At 43.5% G+C, this 21,827-nt stretch overlaps 1 long non-coding RNA gene across 1 annotated transcript in view; it reads right to left on the reverse strand.

The window, feature by feature from the left end:
* Nucleotides 1-1,665: 1,665 nt before the first annotated feature.
* LOC126040833 (uncharacterized) overlaps nt 1,666-21,827 on the reverse strand; it is a 132,961-nt gene continuing 112,799 nt past the window's right edge. Inside the window, exons 3-4 of the long non-coding RNA XR_007506722.1 lie at nt 18,004-18,103; nt 1,666-1,951 (exon numbers count right to left, since the gene is read on the reverse strand). This is a non-coding gene — a long non-coding RNA (uncharacterized LOC126040833). The remainder of the gene's footprint in view (nt 1,952-18,003; nt 18,104-21,827) is intronic.

Raw genomic sequence — 21,827 nt, forward strand, 5'->3', positions numbered from 1 at the left:
CGGTGGAAAAGTGCACCTTTTGCTCCTTTTACAGTTAGGCGGCAAAAAACCACAGATTTCCCTGTTTTGCTCACAAAAGCAAGGCTTCGTGCACACACTGAACCAGGGAGGGAACCTGAGGTGGCCTGGCTGCAATGTCCACGCGGGGCAGGGGGGACACCTACCTTCTCCCACACTTTTACCAAACTTGTCCCCTTCTCCCCCCTGTACCCACGCTTTTGAGCACCAGCTCAGAAAGGCCTCATCTAGTGCCTTGCAGAAGCAGTCAGGGCTCTTGTAAATAAATAATGGGCGCTCTACTTTTCTAGCTCGGGTTATCCTACAGTAGCAGTTGCGATGTAAATCTTCTCCATCACTACTCCTCTTTTTTCAGCCTGCGTTTTTGAAACCCAGCGCTTTATTCTGCTCTTCCAGAATTGCCTGTAACAGCCGAGCCAAGACAGCCCTTTCCAAACGGGCGGTGAAAGAGTTAACAATGCCCTTTCATGCAAAACCACAAACAACTGGGGGGAAAGAAAAGAAAAAGAAGGAGAAAAAAGAGTTTTTAACTGAGAAATGGAAAGGATCCAAATTCTAACCGAGAGTAAAAGCACAGAGAGAGTATGAAACGCACAAATCATCCCAGGGTTCGGAGTTGATAAAGTTATTAAAAAAAGAAAAAAGGATGGGGGGGGGGGGGGGGGAGAAAAAACCCTTTGTTTCTGCCCTATACCTTGAGGCTGTGGGAGCAGAGCAGGAGGGAGAGCAGAACGAGTCAGACAGGAGCCCAGCGCAGAGCCCCATCCATCCCCGCGGGGCTCCGCAGCGGGAGCCGGGCACGGGCTGGTGCTCCCCAGCTCCTCTCTGCTGAGCTCTTGGCATGAGCTGGGTCGGGTTTGCTTGCATAAACTTGGCACTTCTTTGGCTTTTTTTTTTTTTTTTAAATTATTATTATTAGCAAGTGGGAGAAGAGAGGCTTTTAATACAGGCGGGCTGGAGCCTGGATCCGGCCGGAGCGCAGGGTGGGGTTTGGAAGGCTATTGGGCCATCCGCTTAGCAACAGCATGGAAAGGGCCAACCCCAGCATTTTTACAGTTGGGCCACCTTCCAAGGATGGGTGCCAAATGCTCCGCTCCTCTGCCAAGAAAACAAACAAGGGCACTTTTAAAAACTCCAGAGTTAAAGAGGTTTTTTTTTTTTTCTTCTTTTTTCTTCTCTCCTCCACAAACGCTCCTCGCTGGCAGTTAATGATCTCTTTCCCTTTATTGCAGAAGTTCAAGCTTCAGGGAATTGTCACTTCTGCAGGTTTCAGGAGTCGCTTCCACTTTCCCGTCTGTGGCAGTCTCCCATCTCTGCAGGCTGGAGCAGGCGCTGGAGTTCAGTCAGCCGATTTCTCTTCAGATGCTGCAGGTTCCCTCCTTTCTTCCTTAACGGTAGACATCTCTGCCATCCGCATTAGCATTGAAATCTGCTTGCTATTGCCATGCATTTATATAACTTACATAATTTACTACCTATGTCACTCTCTCATCTTTTACCTCTTCATTCATTTCAAGCCTGCTAAAGAAGTGGAATAAGAAGCGCAGAGACTTAAAGAGGCAAAAGGTGGCTCGTAGCTAGAAACCTTTTTTTCTGCAGAGAAAGAAGAAAGAATTTTGCAATTCTCGCTTCCTTTTATTAAGGACACATTTTTACATTATATTTTTAATGCAGTCCTTCTTATACATTAGTATTTGTGATTGATGAAGTTGGGGTAGAGCCAAATGTTTGCTAAGAAGAAATATGGACTATGGTTTTTACCAGCTGAGAAACGTGTAGGTCCGTATTGTGACACCAAACCTCTTCTTTTCCTGTGAAGGAGAAAACCAGAGAAGTCAGAGCCCATTTCCAAGAAGCACCAAGCGTCTTCAGGTCCCTGTGGCTTAGCGCCTGCCCAGAGAGAGTTCTCGCCTTGGACCTTGGCTCCTATGCACTAGAGGAAAAAAATGAAATTGAGATTTCCGTTGCTGTTTTTGTTGTTGTTGCTCTTAGATGCTTTGGTACGAGGTGAAGCCAAACAGTATTTCTTAGGAAATATTAAACACTACACAGGGACAGGCCTAAAGAGGCCAACATTGCAGCCCTTTTCTCACGCCAGTCATTCCATTAATTTCAGAGACACTGCTCACATGAGTGAGGCTAGCAGGGTCAGGCCTTTATTTGCACACAGTAGCACCTCCGAAGGTTAAAGGATGTCATTTGCAGTCATGATCCTGTTTCACTTCCTACCTCTACCTCTGATTTACTGGGAAACCTCGAGTAAATCACTTAACCTCTCTCAGACCAAGTTTAGCCAAGTGCAAGAACATTCTGAGCCTCCAACAATATTTGTGAAGTGTTTTGAGGTCCTTGGAGGAAAGATGTACTTGCAAATTAACGGTGTGGCTGCTTTTATGGAAATAAATCTAAGTTTCTGCGTTTAAGCACGTGTCCCTGCTGTATTCCAATCTCACGTCTACATAAGAGTGGTTATGCACCATAATCTACTTGGACTTCATCGGAAAATATGCAGGAAAACTGCTTCAAAGGACACCTCACCCAATCGCAGCCAGGTCCCTTGATCCAGAGAGCTGGGCTTTGGGCATGCTATATGGTGCACTTCATTCTCAAAACAGTTTTATCTGATATATTGAGGGATATGTTTCTGCAGCTGCATGTTTCAGCTGAAACTGTAGTTCGCTGATGTGGCAGCCATAGTCCATGCACTATTTGCTTTCTCAAACTACCCAAACGTCCGTTGTTACAAAAACTGGGCTGGGGAAGATTTTTCTGAATAGCAAAGAGCCAAGATGATGGGAACCCGTGTGGTTGTGGCTGTGTTCCCTGTCCTAGGCAGAACTAGGAAATATAGGAACAACAACAGGAACCATACAAAAAAAGAGTTTGGGTAAAGGTTCACTGCGGGGAGAAAAGGGAAGGGGCTTCCTTTTTATCTGTACTGGTTCTGCTTATCTTTTACTAGAGGTTGTTTTTAGTGATGAGGAAGTAGAATAAGAAATCCATTTGTTTTTCTCATGACACAGCAAAATCCACAACCTAATAACTCAGAATAACATCCCTTCTGCCCTAAAGAAATAATCTGACAAAATTAAACCAAGACTTTATCCAGAGATTGCCCAATTCAATAGTAAATTTCCACTGAAACTGAAAAGGCTTCGGATAAAACCTTCATGTGGGAATCCAGCAAATTGAAGCAACACCATAAATGCTTGATATTAATTCAGGACTAGGGTCTTAATTATTTTTCATTCATTACTTAGGCGAGCAAAGTGCTACATATTTTGATGGGAATTTACAGGACTACAAAACAGGACAAAATATTGTGGCACATAAGGACAGCTGGATCAACCTGTAGGCCTTGAGCCAAGAGTCAGCCGATATGCATTGAAGCACCATTTATCACCACGCTTTCCCCCAGAACGGCTTCCCCTCCTGTGCTGCTGGCTCCAGCATGTTCCAAATAACACCACCACCCTCTACAGCACGTTTTACAACCACCTGAAATTGTATTTTATTTAAGGGGTACATACATTGTGTCGGTAATTCCTATATACCCATAATTGGTTTTATAACACCTGGTTACAGTAGGCAGTATAATTTGCCAAGAACTTGATATGAATGCATTTCATAACATGCTTTATATAATCCATTATTAGAGAACATTGCTGCATCTGTAATTATGTTTGCAAATGCATTTTATTGAGTTCTACATAAAAGTATGCAGTACTGAAACCAGCTCTTAGGCTGCAGAAGTATATGTATACTTTGCTTCCTTCCACATATTTCTTTTTTTCTGTATAGTCAACACTACAAAGGGGAAAGTGCAAAATTTAGCCCCGATTTCCTATCAAATTCCAGCCCCTGATCCAAGCGTCCTTGAACCTGGGGACAGTTCAGACCTTCACCGGAATCCTGTCATTTTTATCTGCTTTAGTTCTACACACCAGAAGTGTTTATGTGAGTTCTGGCTTCAGGCTGATCAAATCTTTCAGTGTCTCCTCTGCTGTTGACACCACTATGAGAGGCACAAACTACATTTGGTACAGGCGTACCTTTACCTGCAGAACCCACACAGGTAACTGAGCTGGAATCTACTACAGCTGGTGCTAGAAATGTTAAATATAGTCTGATTTCCTAGCCTCTTTTTGGCAAGGTATGAGCCAGAGAGAATCTAGGTTGATTGTCACATTCCAGATTGACTTTGAGTGACCAGCAGCTTTGGGAGCGAAGCTGCCTTCGCTGCTCCTGATGATATCCATTTGGCTAAGTGTGAGCAGTGGAACCTAGCCTCTTGCCTACAGATTTCCAAGAAAACCTCTCCTTTGCGTTGCTTATTTGCAGGAGTCAGGCAGTTCAGACAGCAGCAGCATCTTTTTTTCTCATACTGCCTTTCCAATAAACGCGCTTTCAGTCGGGGTTGATTATTTCATCTGAAGCTGAAGTGCAAGACCATCACCAGCCCTTACGTATACTGAGCAAACATACTACCATGCTAACCTGTTGTGAGACAGGTATCTGTTGTGCACTTGAAAAATACAGAACATGTGAGTTTTGGTGCACTTTTTTCTCGTGCATGGAAATACGGTAGAAAAGTGGTAAAAAGCTCAGACAAGGTAAATTAATTATAGTTCAAGCCTTTTTCCATTTATGGTGAGCTTTCTCCTTCTTTCCCAGCCCCCCAAGGAATTGCACTGTAAAACACTCTCTCTAATAGGTTTTATCTCATTCTGCCTTGCCTCCATTTTCTCCAGCTCCTCTAGTGAATATTTGTCTTTCCTACCTGCTGCCCAGTTAAATCAGCCTCGGAGGCAGTGACATATGCCAGATCGCGGGGGCTGTCACTTTAATTCCCCGTGCTCATATTTTTCTCCTCCTAGCAGGGCGCTGGGGGCAGATGTTTGGAGAAGGGACCCCTTTGCTGCCTGGCACACTGAAGTCCTGACGTTAGCTGCTAATTATGGGAGTCGAAATCCTGGCCCCGCTTGCAGTACCCGGAGTTAAACAGCCGGCTTCTCCCGAGTGCAGTTGAGTGCAGGTTCTAGACGTTAGAAATGAAACCTTAGACTCCACCACAGAGTGCTTCAGGAGCAATTTCTTCCAGTTTCAACTCAACTGTCCTGTCTAAGTCCTGCCTGAAGACATCGGCCTCCCCAAGGCATGCGTGCTAATGCTGGTCGGCTCCCATCCTTCAGCCTTCCACAAAAAAAGCTATTTTCCCATCTGGGAGAAGGGATAAAGGGACCCAAGAAGCTGTGGCCTCCACCCCTGCATTGCATGGATCATGATGGGCTCCAAAGCACCGATGACTCCTGATCGGTCCACTGCAGCACAGCTTGCCCAGGGAAAATGTTGGTGAGACCTCATGAGGGATGATGGCTGGATGGGTAGCACATCCCTTGTAGCTCCCTGCAACGGGCAGCGGTTGATCTGGGGCCACATCACATTGCAGCTAAGCCAACAGGTTCATATTCTGCACCTTCTCTCCTCCTCAGAGGGAAAGGGAGTGGATGTCCCCTTCCCCTTTAACGCAGATCTGCTGCTCAAATCCACCTAACTCAGGTTTTGAAGAGCCTATGAGATTTTTACCCTATGAGATATACCTCAAAGCCTTTTGAAATCAATGGAAATATCTCCATTGACTTCACATGGCTTCCAGGGGAATGTTGACTTTAAAAATCTCACTGGGCCAAAACTGCAGTCCCTACCTGGCTTCTTAGAGGTGTCAGTAATTTTTCTGCCAATCTGACTACGAGAACCTATTCTTCTGCCGGCAGCTTTTCTCAGGAGGAGAGCGAAACCCTAAAGCTTCTGATGGTTTGCTAAAAATCCCCAGCTACACAAACCTTCTCTCATGTCTGGCACCATATGGAGCACCCTAATCTAAGTCTTCCTTAGGGCAGTGGAAATTTAAGGCCTAACCAGATGAAAGCTTGACAGAACAAAATAACCATGTTTTCTTAGTGGGCTACATTTTGGCGTTTAAACTGAAGTTTATTGGAAAAATACTGGAAGGGAGTAAACGGTCAAATCACTGATGAATGCAGGCACAATGGCAAAAGCGGCCAAATTGTAGCTCCTGCCTGGTGAGATAGAATAAAATGGACCATGGCCTGTCATTACCCTGCTGTCCCCAGATCAGGAGAGACCCTGACACACTGCTGTCCTAAAAAAAAAGAAGACTTTGGTGTTCCTTTCTGGAAAGACACAGTTCCCAACACCACACCTTTCTTTTCCAGCTAGAACTTAACACCATCTCTAAACAGACAATGATATAACACACATTTCCAAGAGCGAGTGTCCAGGGAGTGATAAATTGAAGGTTTGGGGTTTAGTTACATTAATAATGCATACAGAAATGCTATTTGAAAATAAGAAAATGATACATTTTATGCTGTGCAGTTTGGGGGGAAGGAGTGGAAAGAAGAAATTTAGTTTTACATTCCCTTTGTAGCACGGGGTCAAGGTGACTCGCCGCGTAAGCTGGCACAACCCCACTGGCAACCTCCTACGCACCTACCTAGTGTTGCTCCAGCTCCTCTCCCCAGCTTAGTCATTTCTCCAAGCATATTGTAGGGGGAGAGCTGGGAGAGATAAGGCACAGGATTGCCTATCCCCTCCCTAGGATGGCCTGGCCTGGGGCATGACACGGGGGCTCTTTCCAGTCCTTTCGTCCCGTCTCCTGACCAGAGCAAAGGATTTTGGTGGGGAAACTGTGCCTAAGGATGTAGTTGTAAATCATGGAAGCAACGGCTGGAGCAGAGCCTTTAGTTTGTTATTACTCAAAAGAAAGCAAGCAAACTGTTTCTACTGAACTTCAACGAGCAGACAAACTTGACATAAAAGCAGCGTGCGAACATTCGCACTGCAGCATGACTTTGCTCCAGCTGTACTGGTACAAGATGGCAGACCACGGGCACTTGAATCCTGCACGGTTAGGGAATGCATGCCTGACTCTGCTCGCTGGCTCTGCCTTATTTTACGAGGGCTTGATTCACCCGGCGAATGAAGAGTCCTAGCACGAAGGCAACCGGGAAATGAACCCGAAGAATGCTGCACCCTTTGCAAGAAGGACTGCTCACACGTACAATTGCTTTTACTGGGGGCTGTCGTGACAGAAAACTGCGCTGATGCACTTGGGGATACTTTCTATGAGACCGGAATGGAGCATTGCTTAACAAAGCAAGGCTACAGGCTTCCCAGCATACCACTGCACTGGCAATTAAATAAGCCTCTGAGCCACATGTGACTGTGCCTTAAGAAATTAGTGTGATTCAGAATGATTTGGGTAGAGGAAAATATTCCCTGCCTGGGCTCCTCAGTGCATGGAGGGTGGGAGAGGAGAGTTTCCCAGTCCTTGTGCAAAGGTGAACTCTGCCCAGAAAGAAGAAATTCAAGCCCACTGCAGCCACCTAAGGGCATTCCACCAACCAAAATGGAAAATTAATTAAGAGAGTGAATCATTTTCTGAGACTTATTCAGTTTTGTTCAGCTTTAGCGTTCGTCTTTTCTGTCAGTAGAGAAGCTCTTGATCCAACACGGTGTTTATAGCCACGTTTCCATAGAGCCCTGGCGTGCAGAGCCAGCTTGTGCGAATGACCTGCAAGACCTGTTTATAGACCTCCATTACAGAGCCTCTCATTTTCTTGGATGATTATCGTAGGTGTCAAATAAAGCCAGATTACCTGTTTTATGTCTCAGAATGATAAGCAAGCCAAAGCAAGTCATTTGGCTCATGTAGTTATACAGGTATACCTAGATATATGCATACATACATTATTTCAAACACTCAAGGCAATCTTACAGCCTTTCTTGTTGAGATTTCGAAATCTTTTCATTTTACCAAAATGTCCCTCTCGGTAAGGCGATGCTGGAATTTCAGCTTCGCTGGCTGAGCTGCAGAGCTAGTTTGCAAAAGCTACCAGCGGATGGCCTGGGCACAGTGGAGTGGTGTCACGGGGGCAAGGAGCCCTTCTCCCAGAAGACTGGTGGAGTCCTCGCTGATGGAACTCCCAGCCGCGACACGGCTTGGCTCAATGGCAATGCCTGCGATGGTAACAGGAGGTGAAGCATGTGCTGACAGAGCTCATTGCTGGGAAGCTTATAAACGATTCCTGGCACTATAGTTGGCAGTGGCCAGCGTTACCAGTCCTACCATTGCATAACATCTGCGCTTTGCCACAATCGCCAAAAGAATCAAGAAAGAAGAGCATGCTAACGCTTGTTGGAGAATAAACTCGGCAGTCACTCTAATATCACACACTTTTCCAGCTCGCGGCTCCACCTCCTTCCCCTTCCCTGCCTGGGACGAGTGGGCTCCTGCACCGGTACCCGGAGGCCCCACCTTCCCGGGCGTGGTGGGACCCAGCCCTGCTTCCCCTGGGCAGAGATGTGCTCAGGCTTTGGGATGCGCTGACTCAGTGATGCACGGCTGATTGCGAGCGGCAGTTTCAGTCAGCCAGCCAGCTCCAGCTAGTATATAATATGCATTTACCAACAAACAGACACAACCACAAGCTTCTTTTATAAATGGATTCCAGAGCTGGACGGCAGAGAGCTGGCTCGGGCTGAAGACTCACACAGGGCAAATGAGGGTACGTGGGAGGCCTGCGCAACGATGGCCTTTGCGCTCCCACAGCTTGGGTCAGCTAATTTCTCAGCGAAGCCCCATTCCTCAGCATAATCGAGAGATGCTTGGAGGCTGCTCTAATTAAAACTGATTGCCGTGGCCCTGGGGAGGCTGTTCCACGACATGGACTTCGGTTGGACCTAGGGAAGCTCTAGGAAAAACCCCTTTCTCTTCCACCTATTCTAATATATTCATTTACGCCCTCAAAGGATCCGCTCCTCAAAGGTACGCCCTAGAAGCCAACAGGTTCAAGTCCCTACAGGACGAGCCCTGGACCAAAGTAGCCCTTGCGAGAGTCTCAAGTCCTCACTTGAGAGCAGCTCACTCTCCTTCCCAAAAAACGACGTTCCAGCTGACATGCTGCTCCTCTCAAGCGATGAGGCAATATCCCCTGAGAAGAGAGAGTGTCTCTTGCATAGACAAGCTATTCCCAGACCACTGAGCCTGATCCAAAATCAATTGAAGTACATGGCGAGTCTTTCCACTGATTCCAAAGAGGTTTGAATTAGGCCCAAACATCAAAGCCAACACCATAAACTCTGCCTGGGAGCCAATACGCAGCCAAGTACCAATTCCTCAGCATCGGTGTCATGTGCTTACAGCGAGATACCCTGCTTATTCAGCAGGATGCTTGCCTTCTGCACCGGCTCCTCATTTCCCAGGGGATTTAGCTCCCTTTACTGCATTGCAGTTCTCAAGTCTTCAGGTGACAAAAACATGGATAACAGCACCAAGGTCCACAGCCACGAGGAAAGGTCACGGCACTCACCGCCAAGCAGAGATGGGCGGGGAGAGGACAAAAATCAACAAACTTCCTCTACATAAGGAACGGGGTCTCCCAGCTCTTGGCCAATTATGTTAAATAGTGGAAAATCTTTATTCCCCCACAACCAAATGGAGCAAAATGATGACACAATGGCCTCAGTGCTTTAATCAGCAGGACAAGTCAAGCCTTTTATTCCTTTGTATATTCCAGTCAATGGAAAGTTATTGCTTAATTAACCCCCTTGAATGAATACCTGATAATTAATAAACCCATATACTGTACCCCAAGGCTTTGAGTTTAAGAAATCTCTTCTGTTCAAGTATGAGAAAAGAAAACATGCTGAACTAATGGGAAATAATTCTGGTAGAAGGCAAACCAATTAGGATTAGTGAATTCCATTTCATTTAAAGTTCCAAGATAGAGAAGTAATTTATCTAGTAAATTAATAGTGTTAGTGACTTTCCTAATATATTAGCAAGTCTTTCGTATCATATTAGTGAAAACCAAGCTGGCTAATACAATAAAAGACTTATTATAAAGGTATGAAGGTTACTAATGTGATAAGATTTTTGCATCCAATTAGTATTAAAAGAACGCTGCTCTAAAAGGGACTTTTATATTTATTTATATGATTACCCAGGCTACTGTAGAGACCACAACTTTTATCTAAGCAAATTACTAATTCTCCTCCCAAATTTGGAGCTACTGTATGTTACGTTCCTCATTCAAAACTGCATGCGTGCCTCTATCTGCAGATCTGCATGGACAACTGACCCAGATTATTTGGTCTGGCTGCATTGTGTTTAGCACAACACTACAGTGGTTTTGCATTCTCCTAACCTTGGATCAGCTAGAGACTGGTCTAATCAGATACAGCAGCCTAAAGGCAAAACAATTACACTGAAATTATCATATGGAATCAAGCCAATGCTCCATCTTGTCTGGTATCCTGTCTTCATCAGTTACTAGATCCTCCCACCCTTCTCTGGAGCAAGGTGAAAAATACCTGCTGCACCGAGCTGATGGAATAACCTACTTGTACAGGCATTTCTTCAGAGCCTAACCAGGTACTGGCTTCCTGAATGAAACAGCAAGGTTTATGTCCTTTTTAAAATCCTGAATTATAAACCTTATTATTATAATACAAACCCGTGTAACTATCCCTACCTAAGGCTATGCTACTGTGCCAGTGAGTTCCAGAGGTGACTTTTCAATAGGGTGAAAAGGTATCTGCTTTGGTTAATTTTAAAATGTGCTGTCTTTTACACTGTATTATTAGATATTGTATGAACACAGCTTTTTTTTCCATGAAAGATCTCCTAATGCCTTTGCTGTGGGTGCAGTAGCAAAAGAGCAGATTTGCCTTCAGTGCCCACTGCAAAATAGGTTGCACATGGGGACACACAAAACCAGAAAAGACAAGAACTAAAAAGAGGTTTTTCTACATTTATTTGACCCATTGTTGTACAAATGGGTAACATTTTGGATCTGCATATAGTTAACCTTATTTACTCGTATCAACAGTTCTGGAGTATCCGCCTATATATATGGCTTTGCAGTGTGTTTATGCACAGTCTTGGGAAAGAAAGTTTTGAGACCATCATAAAATCCCTTCTTATGGGGCTGGCAGTAGAATTGTACAGAATCAGAAACATACACATGGGTACGCAGAAATCAATTGTATTAGAGAATATAATTGGTGCTATTTGTCATCTTTAAAGTTCCTGCAAGAGTAGTTTCCTTAGGTATATCAAATTAGTAAAGTAGAAACAGATGCAGTCCATTGTCCATCATTCAGGTCGAGGCATGGGTGATAAAGACTGATCACAGTCAGGGGATGTTAATGTGAGAAGATATATTCCTGCACATTCCTCCAAAATTGGAGCTGTGACTGATCTGATTCATCTCGTATCCTTAAATCACTGGAAATTGTCATAGTCTGGATTGCAGACTTATGTCCTACTATTTCACCCCCATGAAAAGCATAGCATCTTACACATCAGCCTGGAATTCTGCCTAACTTTGCAATACTTACACCTCCGTTCCTCCAAGCCAGAGATAATACAGAGCAATCTCAGGTGTGTGCAGGAAAAAGGTGAGCTATATGTCAGGGTTTATACTGATACATGAGTATAAGGAGTTGAAAAGATTAGGATAAATTCCACCTGAGAAGACATCATGCGCTTATTTTCTTCAGCCTCCTCGCATAAATTCAGACGAAGGGAATTCTTGGTGAAGTGCAAGGTCAGTCTTTTAAGAACACTGAAAACTGCACGTTTTGCTGCAACAGTCAGCCTGAGCCATCATTGAGACAACTGCCACAGTTAAATTTAATACAGAACCTCTACCTCCCTGAGTGTAGGAAGAATAATTATGCAAGCATAGCAACAGGTATATTTAACTTCATAACTAATTTATTGCCCTTGTGGGGGTGAGAAAGGATCCCACATCATTAAACCATATGCTAAGCATATAGCTAGCCAAATTTGTGTGCCTCTTTTTGAAATGTCATATCACAGGCACATCTAGATGGAGACCATAGCAAAAAAAAAAAAAAAAAAAAAAAAAGGTATTTAAATTATTTCAAGGGTGGAGGCAAAAAGAAGGAAACAGGGACAGCGGAGGAGAATGAGGAATTGAGAGAGAAAAATAGGAATGGAGAAGTAAACAGAAGCAGAGAGACAAGCACAAACAAGCACATTAGGTCCCTTTTAGATGTACGTAAAGACCTTAAGAGGGAGAAGGCATGAGGTAGGGATGGAGGCTCCGGCCACGGTAACTGAGAGCTGGTGTGCAAGGGTTTGAGCCGAGCCGCGGAGCAGACAGCGAAGGAGCCTGAGGTCACAGGAGGCACCAGTGGAGCTGCTGGAAGAGCAACTGGAGAAGGAGGAAGATTACTGGAGAGCAAGAAGTTATGGATGCTGGAGGAAGAAAAAGAACGGCTGTCAAACCAGCACAAAAAATAAGACAGCTGAAGAGAGAAGTCATGGGAACAACCTATACCAGGGTGGCTGTGGGGGCTGGGGAAAGAGAACAGTCATAGGAAATCAGACGATGATTTGATAAGGGAAATTCAGATTCAGAGGTCAAAGGGGAAAAAGTTGTTGGTGAAAAATAGGTCAAGGGAGCAGCCTGCCTTCGTTATTTTGCTTTTCAAACCTTTAATTTAACAGTTGCTAATGACAGACAGTGCACAAAATGACATTTGTATTACCCTCCAACACTGATGTAAAAATAGGCATAATCCTGTTTTTGTGATGATTAATGCAGTGTGAAAAAGATAATTAAATGAGGCCTGGTGTACTTTTGCTTTCTATGCCTCACTGCTACCTTCCGTGGCTCCTGCTCAATCTCCTTGAAAATCTATTAGGCTCTGCTACCACCATTTTATCACTTTTCCTGCATTAAGTTAGACATGCCCTCCCCGAGCTTTAGACAGAGAGCAATTCCTCAGAGGAGGCAGAGCCGAGCGAGAGCCACGGTGTGCCAGCATGCTGTCTGCCACCTCCTACTCATGTGATTACCTGACCCTTATATAAATTCCAGCACATAAAGTTTTTACTGGTAATGCTTACTCTTAATTAGCTAGTTCATGTAGTAGTAGCAACTTTTACCCCTTCGCCTGGTTAGAAAAACCTTTGGCAGCCGAGTTCACCATTGAAGGTGATGCACTTCACCAGCTCGCAGTCTGAAATCTCATTTCTGAGAAGCACGGGAGGGGAACACGGGACAGAGGTGTTCTGAAAACCTTAAAAATACCCTGTACAAACTATCTGCATATTTGTAGAAAATAAATTTTTTTAAAGTTCTGTTTTGGAATTTTATCTCTATATTTTTTTATTACCAAAAAAAAAATTGAAAATCGAAAAAGGCACCAAATGTCTGAAAAAAGTCTTTCAGAATTATTTTCTTTGCTGACGGCCTAGACATTTGCTGGATTTGATCCGAAACAAACTGCAGTCAAATGCCAGCTTACTCCTGACATTGTCAGAAATGGATTTTCTTCCTTTGTGCTGCCCCATACATAATCAAATGCAGATTCAAAATACATAATGGTCTGCTAGTTTAGAATTATTGCTTGATCCTATGGCTGTGGAAAAGCAGTGGAGTCAGCCAGTGTTTCTTCAGGGTGCATCAGCAGCAGAGGCAGGACTAGAACTGAAGACACTGCAATACCTCCCTCTTCTCCTTCCAGCTCCCAAAGCAATAAAACCTCTCTGTGCTAAATTAGACTATTGATCAGTGGCTACCATTCCTAATGGACATCCTGTCTCTCATGTCTGGGATTAGGATGTTCTTTCTACTGCTGGATAATCTTAGCACTGTACAATTGCTCTTTCTCTGCTAATGACTGACTATAAGAAGAAATATTTCCTGGTTGCGTTTGGTTTTTGTAAAATCTCATCATGCAGGCTCACATAAGAGGAGCTAGCAACACCGATTTGTGATCTAGTGCTATCTGATCACATTCAATCTAACTACCAGGTATGTGTTTTATTTTCTATGAAGGGATGTTACGTCATTAAACCACCACCTGCAACGTATTATAAGATACATTGATAATTCAAGCTATCAAATCATAATATTCATTAGAAAGAAAAAAAGAAGAAAAAAAAAAAAGCCAAGCCTTTCTTCCTGTTCTGGTGATGGTCAAATGATAAGCATGAGCTGAAAGTCACATCCGCCAAACTTCTGAAAAAGTACCACAGCCTGAACATCTGCATCAAATACAGCCTTATGTGGGTAAGCCTTCAGCTGGGGTAGCCCCAACACAACCAAACTCAAGCTCTCTGTGATTACGTGAGAAATAGGGCAAGAGACTACCTTCCCTGTGACCCAACACCCACACATGCTCTCACACGACCAGATGAACATACGCCACGTGCTCAGCAAATCCTGAGTTTTAGCCCAAAGTGGGCGTGCAGCGAGTGATGATGTGACAAGAGAGTTCACAGAGCAATTTCCCCAGCTCTTGGCCACGTCTGAGGGCTGCCGGGCAAGGAAGATAACAGCAATGGCAGAAGATAGCCTCAATACTTCTCTACCCCTTCCTGACAACATCATTTTAGGGCAGTTCTCGCAGATTCTTTATCTTTCGGACAGGGAAGAAGATTGCGCATTGATGAATGTTTTGGTATCTCAGCTGTAATCCTGCACTGAATATATCATTATGGCCAGACTGAGGGCAATTTTAATCCAGTTCATTGAAATCATCAAAATTTGCACACAACTTTTGTGTGGGCACGCACCTATTCTCTTTTCACCCATCTTTTTCTTAGTCTGAAAACACCCGTTAGCAAGTCAGGCTCCATCCCAGTAGCTACCCTGCGTGTCACAGGTTAGCAAAGGGAAAAAAGAACCATGTCTCTGGGAAATGTACCCTAAACTGTAGTGTGCTAAATGTAAAGCAGTGGTGGTGAATTAGCAGCCCTGGCACAAAGCTGGAATAGTGGACATACCTGAGAGAGCTGCGAGTGCTCTCTCTGCCTTCTCTAAGTCCACAAGCAGCATCCAAATGGATGTCAAGAGAGGGTCGTTTTTTCTTTAAGTGTAAGCTGTTTTCTATCGTATTGTGGCCTGCACCTCAGCATACAAGATGTACTACGGCATTATGAGATAGTGACAGCTGCTGAAGAAATGCTGTGTTCTAAACATGCAATGATGCAGTGAACTGGCAAATCCATATGGCTGGAAAAATGATGAGGAGGAAGAAGAAAAAATTGTTTCGGAGTTTTTGAACAAAATAGATACTCAGTAGTTTGCTTCAGCTTACATGCCCTAATCACAGCTTTTTTCTTTAATGGAAAAAAGGCTTATATACTCATATATAAATAAATAAATAAATAAATAAATATTTTATTTTTATATATATATATATATATATGTAGTATTATCGTAGGGATGATTTACATGTGGCTGGAGAAGCAGAGGTGACATTTTCATATACTACCATATTTCTGCTTCTTATTTCTTTGAGCTCTTTGGCTGAACAACCAGTGTCCTGAATTGTCACAGCACTAACTCCTTCATGCACCCCCCTAAAACCTATGTGCAGCTCCCCCCTCCCTTTGTCTGTGCAGATGGGTAAGCTCTGCACATATACAGCAGGGAAAGGTCAATCACTCACTTTTGCAGTGTCATCAGTCAGGGGGGATTCTCTGTGTGTCAGAATAAATGAGCGTGGACAGGACGGACGGAGGATGTCACTGAGGGAGACCCAAAAGCACATGGAAATGTTTATACAGCTTATATATGTCCTCATAATTGATGGATCTCAGCAAGCATACCCATCCATTGCTTTTAAAAATGCTGATAAATCCAAGTCCATGACACATGTTTCTTAGGAAAGCAAGCATTATGGCTTTTTAAAAAACTGAATGAGGAAATGGAAGCTTGCAGTCATATCAATCCCCATTTTCAAACCTGGTTGCCACAGCTTGCTTCCCATTTCTGAACATAAGTTCCTAACGAAGGCGGCACAGCTTCATGCGCATCGTGTGTTAATGGTGGCAATCCAGCCCTTTCTCAGTCCAGCCATTTGTGCTTGGGGCCTAAGTACAAGATTAAAAATCCCCGTTTTGTCACACAGGTTTGAACTTGCAGCCCAAAAGCAGATGGAAACAGAAGCTGAAGCTCGTGAGTCTGCTCTTTTGTGTGGCACTTTTCCATCCACCTTTAATCAACGACATCTGAGAAATGAGGGCTCAATGAGTATGCAGTCCAGCACTGGCAACATTTCCCAATGCTCCATAATCATCCTCAGATTTTTATGGAGAGTTTTCTCCCCAGTGATTTTTTTTTCCTTGTCATTTAGTGCCACTATTTCAGATTTCCTCTTGCTGAACTGCTGGAGTGTCATCAGTGCATCTATATAGAGTATGAGAATATATTTGGAAAGCTTATTTCCAAGGGCCATTGGAGATGACTAACATTTTTACACTGCACAAAAGAAGAGAAAATAAATTTAGGAGTAGCAAATAAAGCGACTGTGTTATTTCCTTCCCTGTAAATAAATAACTGTAACACTTATATTCCAATCGTGGAGCTGGGTATCCAGCATCTTTGTGGGGAAGGCACATTTCAAACAGCCATAAACGTTCACCCAAGACATTGACAATGAAGGCTTAAGACAGCACAAATTATAGGGAACATGAAAGAGGCCCTGCTTCCCTTGAAGACACCACCTGTTTAAGCACCTGGGAAAAATTATTCATAGCACTTTACCACTACACAGACAATAAAGATCCTATGGAAATGTCTTTGTTTAAAATCAACATTTATGGCCCAGATTTCATAGAAGGCTATGTAAATGTTAACTGATGCAACAAATGCAAAATGACATCTTTAAAAACATGGTCCCTGCGCATCAAGCTCCAGCACAAGTCAAACCATTTCAGCTTTAGAATCTCATACTTTAGGAGCCGAGACCTGAAACCAGAATTTTCTTCCTTCTCCTCTTCAGTCTGGGTTGCTGTGCCTCAGTACATATTTATATAATGAATTTTCCCCTGCACAGAACTGTCCTCCTCAACTGAATAACTATTAACTGGGAAACGGGAGCAGAACCCATTGGCATTCATCCTAACGCTGCTCGGTTCTGCGTCCTCGCCCAAGCCACGAGAGATCTGATCCTATAAGAGCAACCAAAACCTCTGTAGTTGGCCTTTTGCTATGCAGATGGATAATCTCTACATGCACCAAGGAAAGGGGGACAGGAGACAGACATCAATTGCATAAGAACCCAGGCGATGTCCGTCTTTATGCCCATACCTAGGAAACACGTTCAAGCCTTCATCGCTCTGCGTTGTGCCTGATTTACCTATCTGCAGAATGGGAGTCACAGTATTTCACATCATGCTTGATCACAGTTATAATTTAAAACCGTTATGGTGCTTCTACAGAAGTTTAAAATATTATGTTTAACAAGTAGTGCATAATTTAATTTTGAACTATAAATTTTACAGTTACCTTACACTGCTTTGATTTGTTTCTGAATCCAGTTTGAAGATCTCCTGAAACCAATTAATGGGTGTTCTCCAGCAATCTCCTATTGACTCTTTTGTTGCTGGCACCTTCTGCGAATAAACATTTCACCAAGGAGAGGAAAGCTTTCGGGTGTATTAGGTCTAAGTCACCACATGGCAGATGTAGCGCGTTGTCCAGATGTGTTTGGAGGGTGTCCCGCTGCAGAGGACTGCACACTCCTGCGGTGTAAAGGACCCAGGCAGTACTGAGCGGCGGCAGGAGGAATGGAGTCAAGGCACTTCTAACCCTTCCCTGAATCATTTTAGCATCCAACTAGAATTTCTCCCTTATACACAGGGAACAGCACCGTGGGATCAAATAGGGGTAAAGATTTCTTGTCTGCTTGACCGCCATCATCATGGTACCTTAGACCCGGACATATAGCATGTGACGGTACTACAGTAGAGTTCACACTTTCCGTAACACTTCTTTTTAGTCATGCAGGAAGCCTGGGAACTCTTCTCTGCTTTCTAAGCTGAGGAAAATACCAGGAACTGTCCTCTCCCCACCCCCCACTTTCTTTAGAGAAACCCCAACAGTCTTCACAGAAATAGGAAATGACTGTTACCTTCAGGCTTGTGGGTTTTTAGGTTCCAGCCTTCTTTCTTTCCTGTTTAAAAAGTTGACTCTTCCTTCCATTTCTCTCTGTTTGCCTCCATCTTCCAACTCTATTTGCATTCAAATAGAATATATTTGAATATATATTAGAATATACATATTAGAATATATATATTAGAATTATATATATATATTAAAATATTTGAATCTCCTCTTTTTTTTTTTTGGTCCCACTTCTAACCCAAGAGTGCTTCAGTCACCACAAAAGAGATACCAACAGCTGAGACCTCAAAAGAGCCAAAGCAAGGAGTACAGTCAAGTTTGGGTACTTTTATTACCAAAGAAATTTGCTGTCGTACCCCTCACAAACATTGCTTCCCCAGAAGGTGAAAAGCTGATCAAGGGACAAGGAAAATCTTTCGCCTGGCTAGAGCAAAACTCTGGCCTTTGAGAACAGGTTGAGTGGGTTTGTAGCGGGGTGAGGAGTTTGTCCCTGGTTTGCTGGAGCGTGCAGGGACATCACAGGCTCGTGGAGCTCTTGCTACAAAAGCTGCTCCCTTGCCATGTTATAAAGGAGGACTACGTGGCTTCACCAGAGCAGTATTCACAGGGTTAGGCTGCTTATACAAGGAGAAAGTTCCCTTTCACAGTGCCTGCTGTCATAATTTTACACTACAGGAAAGGGACCAAAAAGAGTAATCAAGGCATAAGAAGTTGCAGCATTTTGATTTATTTTTTTTTCATTACTTTTTTCACTGAGTAAAAACAAGTGCTTAAAATACTATCTAAGAAATCACGCAACCGTTTAATATTACTTGCAGTGGAAGATTTTCATAGTATTTGGTTGAGGATACAATCTGCCCCAGCAACTGTTGTGGCTGGTTATTTTTCCAAGTGAATGAAAACACAGAAACAAGCAGAAGTTATTGCAACCACTGCTGCCTCATTTACCTCTGCTGTCAGGTTGCTACTGGTACAAGTGCTCAGTTTTATACAGGAAATACAATTGCAGGTGCAAAACTTCAAGCTCATGTTTACACCCACCAGCGGGAGGCTCACCTTCTTAAATGCATCTGTCTATGTGCAAAGCGCTGTGGAAATTGCCATAATAATGATACCTTCTCCAGCGCATACATAAATATTACGACGTCCCTTCTGCAGAGAGGAAAGTGCAGGAGTAAAAAGTACATAACTTCACGTCACAGCAATGGAACAAAAAAGCCAGGGTTTTCAGGAATTCCTGCTCCTTAAGACCAAGTCTGCTTCTTCACCTAAACTTGCTTTTAAAAATAATTAAAAGTATTGAGAAACTTTATAAAAACCCACAAGAAGCTTCGGTGAATCTCCTTCATATTTGTTTGTTCTACAGTTGCCAGAAGGTCTTTCGGTCTCCTTGTCATTTTGCACTATATGACCTAAGTAACACTGATATTTATTGCTCATTTTCATTTAGCTCTTTGAAGACCAATCCACTTAATGATCAGAAACCTCACACAATTTAGCAGATAACATCACTGCAGAGACTTGTTGGGAAGCTTTAATAAGTAAAATGAATACTAAGAGGTGGGCTGGGGTGATTGCTGTGTTTTAATCCTAGATGATAAGAATCAGAGTCATACCTGCCCATTCTTGCTCTGCAATTACAGAGACAGAGCAGTTCAAGTGGACACAAATTTTCGGGGATGTTGTTACAGTGACTACCTCAAGCACTTCTAAGATACACATTATGATAATAACGCCTGCCCTTAGTGTCACTTGCATTTACCCACACACAGTTTCTCATGCAGTAGGTGAATCCTGTTACCTCTGATCTGCAGATGGGAAAACCACAGTGACCCCAGTCCCGGCAAGCCCCAGGCAGCCCCAGCCAGGCAGGGCACGCGCTGCCAGCAGCCTGGCACTGGTACCCTCCCTCCATCCTCCCCCAGCACCAGTTTGGGGACTGGAGCGCTTTGGGGCAGGTCATTGCATAGGCCACGGCCAGTAGGTAGCTGGCACGGGAGCTAAGGGAACCTGAACAAGGGTGGCTTTTGTGGATACGAAATACTCACTTGAGTACGAAAGGGAGCATCACAGAGTATGAAAGGGAATCTAAGAGAGTTTCACTGCCCGTACACACAGGCAGTGACACTCAGTAACTTGTTCAAGGTCGTGCAGGAAATCTGTAGGGGAGCAAAGAGGAGAATCTGGTTCCTCCCAGTCCCTAGTTCATGCCCCAACAGCTGGACGCGGCTCCGCGATATATGGAAATACGCCTTTAGTCCCACTGCAAAATGCTTCAAATTACAAACTTCCTACTGTCCTCCGAGAGTGTTCTATTTGTGGAAACGTTAAAAAAACAGTCTCTATATAATAACCGTGGAAAGTTGTTTTCTTGTAAAATTGTAAATAAAGCAGTATTTATATTATTGTTATAATCTCTCTGGTCCTCAGTGACAGGGTGACCTCCGTTGGTGTACGGAAATGGAGCAATTAATGAGTAATGGACCGTTTCCTGATATGCATATGCTGCAGCCCATCTTTTGTTCCCAGATCTTCAGGGACTATCTCTTATCACAGGTCTTTTCCCCTATGGAGAAACACTCGGAGGTTGCTTTAGGTAACACAGCAATGGGTAATTTTCAAAGCCAGCTTAAATTAAAGAGTCTTTTCAGCAGTTTTCAGTATGCCATTAGTGGATGACTGCATAGGTAAATGAATTGACTCACCCTCAAAAAGTTTTAGGGTTAGAAATTCTTGGGTTTCAGACCTCTCGTCACGAAATGAAGCAACAGGCACCACCACCTCATTGTCATGAGCGCCTTCAAGTCTCATTTGAAACCACCGAGTTCTGTTCCATAACCTGCGGTCTTTGCAGGAAACATCACTTTGAGGGCTGAATTGTGATTCGTTACCTATCAGAAAAGGCCAAAACCTAGGGTTTTTTGTTCACTTTTGGGGATGTTCACCTTCTACGTACAAACAGATGGCATTGGAACAACAGGTCTCTATGCATAAGGCAAGGTTTTGTGGATGTGCAGTTCTTCAGCGAGCACAAAACAAAGTAAAACCAGATTGAAAACTTTCATTACCCAGCAATGCAAGTCACAACAGCGGGGTTAAATCTGTTTCTGTTTAGACAATATCTGGAACAGTGTTTTATTATACAGCCTGTAAAGCACTGCCTGTGCATGGGTGGAAAGTACATTGTCTCCTTAAATAAAGAACTGGGGCAGGATTGTTTGGCACTTTCTTTTTTCTTCTTCTTTTTTCTTTGACCATAAATACAAAGTAACCATTTCTCCATAACATTGAACTCTTTGTGGCCTTCCTAGAAACAATTAAAGTATCCAAAAATGAACATCTACTTAGAATAAATATTAACTCAGAGACCTTTAAAATATGAAGAAAATGGTCTCTGCAATATCATCTCTTCCCTGATAATGCAAAAGCCACCCCACGGGGTTTAAAACTGAAGGATTTCAAGGCTTCAGGGTGTCTCATGATGCTCGGTCTGAGCAGGCTGAATGCCAGGCTTTGTGAACGGCTCTGTCTTAAAAGACAGAGTCCTAATCGCTTTCAAGTTTTCTAATTCTTCACATTCCTTCCTAGCAAAATAACTGCCTGCCTTATAATGGCAGAAACATTTGGAGACTAAAAGAAACAAACAAAAAATAATCAATTTTCAAGGTCCACTTGCAGACGGAGGAACTGTTTATGAAACATTTACTGTTCAGTTGCAGGAGAAAATCTCATCTTAATGGCAAAAGAGGAAGGACGGAAATACTGGAGAGACTTTTGCAGGGGTGGGTGTGGGCATAGAAACTCTCCTACTCTACAATTCAGATGACTGAC

The sequence above is a fragment of the Accipiter gentilis genome, chromosome 7 (genome assembly GCF_929443795.1).
Source record: "Accipiter gentilis chromosome 7, bAccGen1.1, whole genome shotgun sequence".
Taxonomy (NCBI): domain Eukaryota; kingdom Metazoa; phylum Chordata; class Aves; order Accipitriformes; family Accipitridae; genus Astur; species Astur gentilis.